General features: G+C 37.2%; 1 pseudogene; it reads left to right on the forward strand.

Moving 5' to 3' along the window:
- Nucleotides 1-2,026: 2,026 nt before the first annotated feature.
- On the forward strand, nt 2,027-2,860 carry LOC124968012 (olfactory receptor 18-like; annotated as a pseudogene).
- Nucleotides 2,861-4,425: the final 1,565 nt, after the last annotated feature.

The following is a 4,425-nucleotide window of genomic DNA, read 5'->3' on the forward strand; positions in this document are numbered from 1 at the left end:
TTCCTAGACTGATTGTAGCTCCTGTAGGCATCTCCCTCATGTTACTAGTCAATGAACCTTACCTTCATGGGAAGGATTAGCATGGAATTCTTTTAACCTGGGTTAAGAAGACTGAGTTTCAAACCTGGTTTGGGGAATATCTTCAGGTGCTAAATTATTCATTTGTAAATAATAGATTTATGATAAAAAAGTGATATTACCAGGACACTATGGAATGCAAAATAAAGCAAAGCCAAATAGCAATAACAAAGAGCAAAAGCAAAAAACAAAAAACCCTCCCCAAATGGAAAATTGCAAAAGTGGTCTCACATGTAGGATGTTTTCTTATGTTTGTATGGGGTTGTTGATACAGATAACTCTGTATAAAATAAAACATTGCAGAAATGTTTCCTAAATTTATTACTGTTTAATTATTGACAAGATGCACACTGCACTCTAGTGTGTGTGATCAGTGATGCTTTGTGGTTATGTGCATATTCATCAAAATTTGAAGTCCACTAAAGCCAAGGCTAGGGCTAAAAAATGGTTTTAGAAAGACAATCTACATATTTGAATGAAACCCTATTTCTATGAAGGAATGAAATCTTAAAGTGAAAAATTATGAAAATCCATGGATTTAACTGGCAAATAAAAATGTCTTGTCATTATGGAACTTCAACTTTGTTTGAATTCCAACAACATGGATTTAGCTCTCACAGAGTGTTTATAAATTCTGCATCCAGGAAATTTGTATCACTGTCTTAGAATAAAATAGGCTATGTTTAACAGTTTTCCAATTACCTTTAATTAAAATGATGTTTTTCTTAATGAAGGAAGGATATTTTTTATTTTTCATTTTATTTATCTTTATTTTTATTTGTTTCTTTTTAGTTATGACAGTAGAATCCATTATGATATAATTAAGTGAGCAAGGAATGTGTCTTATTCTTATTTGGTCCCCATTCTTGTAAGTGTACATGATGGTGGGATTCACTTAGCTATTTTCATATGTATACATAAGAAAATTATGTTAGATTCATTCTACTGTCTTTCCTATTCCTCTCTCTTCTCCCTTCCCTCTATTCTCCTTTTCTAATCTATTGAACTTCTCTTCTTCTCCCCACTTTATTATGGTTTAGCTTCCACATACCAGCAAAAACATTTGACCTTTGGTTTTTTGGAATTGCCTTATTTCCCTTAGCATGATAGATCCCAGATCTGTCCATTCAATGTTATAAGCTTATTCTTCTTTAAGGCTGAGTAATATTCCATTGTGAATATATCCCACAATTTCTTTTTCCATTCATCTGTTGAAGGGTACCTAGGTTGGCTCCATAGCTCAGTTATAAACATGTTTTTTTTTTTTTTTTTTTATTGACTGAAAAGAGTTGGCTGTGTTTTTCTGTAAAAATGGAGTGTTGTCTGTTCTCAATCTTGTAACACTCTTTACTGGACTGTCTCTAATGTAAATGTTATTGAAAGAGATGGATAGCAACAACAAGAAAATCAACTAGGAAAGCATTCAAGAAAGTGGGATTTGTAACTGGGTGCAGGGTGCAGCCTGTAATGCCAACAACTCAGTAGGCTGAGGCAGGAGGATTGTGAGTTCAAACCCAGCCTCAGCAACTTAGCAAGGACCTACGCAACTCAGTGAGACCCTGTCCGTAAATATATATATATATATATATATATATATATATATATATATATATATATATATATATATGTATGAGGCTGCTTAAGTACCCCTGGGTTCAGTCTCTGGTACCAAAAAAAAAAAAAAAGGAATTTGTTTGAGACAAATCAGAACTATCACCACGTGTGTATGGTAAAATGTGAGGTCTGCATAAGACAATTGCTTTGTTTAAACTATAAATACAGTTCTAGGAGATGGTATACTCATTTCATTTTTTTCTAACATTTTATTTTCAAAAATTGTCCAAGCAATATAGAACCACAAAATGTAACACGTGTCTCAGAATTTCATCTCATGAGCCTCCCAGATTATCTTGGACTGCAACCCATACTCTTTGGACTGTTCCTGTCCATGTACCTGGTCACAGTGCTTGAGAACCTGCTCATCATCCTGACTGTCAGCTCTGACTTCCACCTCCACACCTCAATGTACTTCTTCCTCTCCAACCTGTCCTTGGTTGATATATTTCTCATCTCTACCATGGTCCCGAAGATGACTTTGGATATCCTAACTCACAGCAGAGCCATCTCCTTTGTGGGCTGCCTGACATAGATGTCTTTTTTGATCCTTTCTGGATGTGTGGATGGTATGCTTCTGACTGTGATGGCCTATGACCGTTTCGTGGGGTCATAGGCCATCTGTCACCCCCTGCATTACTCAGTCATTATGAACCCTCACCTCTGTGCACTATTCGTTTTGGTATCTTTTTTGTTTAGCCTTTTAGACTCCCAGCTGCACAATTTGGTTGTCTTGCAATCTACCCACTTCAAGGATGTAGAAATTTCCAATTTCTTCTGTGACCCTTCTCAAGTTCTTAATCTTGCCTGTTCTGACACTTTCACCAATAACATTATAAAGGATTTTGTTGGTACCATGTCTAGTTTTCTTCCCATCTCTGGAATTTTCTTCTCTTACTGTAAAATTATTTCTTCTATTCTGAGAATCCCATCAACAGATGGGAAGTACAAAGCCTTCTCCACCTGCAGATCTCACCTGTCAGTTGTTTGCTTATTTTATGGAACAGGCATTGGAGTGTACCTTGGATCAGCTGTGTCACAATCTCCCAGAAAGGAGGCAGTGGCTTCAGTGATGTACACTGTGGTCAGCTCTATGCTGAACCTCTTCATCTACAGTCTGAGGAACAGAGACATTAAAAGTTTCCTGAGGAGGATCCACAGCAGATAAGTCTAATCTCAGGACCTCAGGCATCCATTTGGAATGTTGCTTGGAAAATGCAACAAAGTCAAACATCTAGGCCAGTAATTTCTGCCTCCTTGGGGATATTAATTTCATAGTTTAATGACTATTTATTACATTTCATAATAGAATAGTAGGTACTGCACTTGGTGGGAGAGGGGAAGAGAGTTTTAAAAAAATGGGTACGTTTTCAGTTTGTGAAGATGAAAAATTCCTGGAGATGGATGGTGGTGATAGTTGCACAAGCACATGAATGTGATTAAGGCCACTGATCTGGATAGTTAACAATGGTTAAGAAGGTTCACGTTTTGTTCTCTATATTTGACAGCTACACACAATGATAATAAAAGGCACATGGTGCTTGAAAAAAAAGTGAAAAAAATGAATATTACACATGAGCTTGCTCATTAGGAGAGGACTCCAAATTCTTTCATGGTCATTCATTTTCTTCTTCTCCTCTACCTCCTCCTCCTCTTCCTCCTTCTTTAGTCATTAATATTGAGAAGTGTTTTATTTTGGGGATAAATTGGGTCAAACTGGGAAATATGAGCTCTGTGCATTGAGCCTCCAGGGTTATATAATATTCAACAACGAGTCTCTCCTTTGGGCTCTTTGGTCTGATGGCTCCAGTTGGGTGACTTCCACACCTGTGTCTCCTCCTCCCATGGTTGTTTGCATTACAAAGCTCTTTTGTGACATTGATAATATCAATCCTGAGGATGAAGCCTGAATCTTCACTGGGCATCAGGCAGCCAAGGGCCATTGAAGCTGTAGTCCATGAAACACAGAGACCCAGCTAAACCCAGTAAGTGCTGAGGGAGGCAAGCATGGAGGGACTGCCAGGGCAGATTTTTATTAATCACCATCTGGTCAGTCGTGGCAGTTTGTGTGACTGGGTGGCAGGATACAATACATAAAATTCCAACTGTGAGGGCCATGACGTTTATGTTCATGGTTGTGTTGGAGTCCCAGAAATCTCAGAGTATTTCTTTCCTTCCACATTGATTCTTCCATTTCTGATTCCCAAGAACAACACTTTGCTTGCCACAGAGGATGTATTAAACATAAAAATCTCTGTTACACATTGAGTATACCCTTCCTTGGTTCAAAAAGTGGCCCATAATCAGTGTGGCTTCCATATACTTGGTACTTTCCTGTCTGAACTTCTATCCCTTTCAGGGATGTTGCATAGAATTTGAGACACAGTGCCTGTGATCCCATTTAGTTTTATTGGCAACATGCAGAATTTCAAAGACCATTGCAGAAATCTTCATAGGATTAAAAAAAAAAAAAAAACAAGCAGAAAGCGAAGGGGTCAGGTACATCTTATTTCTTGAACTGAGACACGTTTTAGAGTTTCACATCATTCTGGCTCCAGTCCCTTTATTTTTTGGTGCTTTAAGCATATTTTGTTTTATAGTTTAAAAATTCATTTGTTCTAATTAGTTATACATGACAGTAGAATATATTTTGACACATTATACATAAATAGAGTATAACTTCTCATTTGTCTGGTTGTACATGATGTAGAGTTACACAGGTCATGTAATCAT

The sequence above is a fragment of the Sciurus carolinensis genome, chromosome 17, assembly GCF_902686445.1.
Source record: "Sciurus carolinensis chromosome 17, mSciCar1.2, whole genome shotgun sequence".
Lineage (NCBI taxonomy): Eukaryota > Metazoa > Chordata > Mammalia > Rodentia > Sciuridae > Sciurus > Sciurus carolinensis.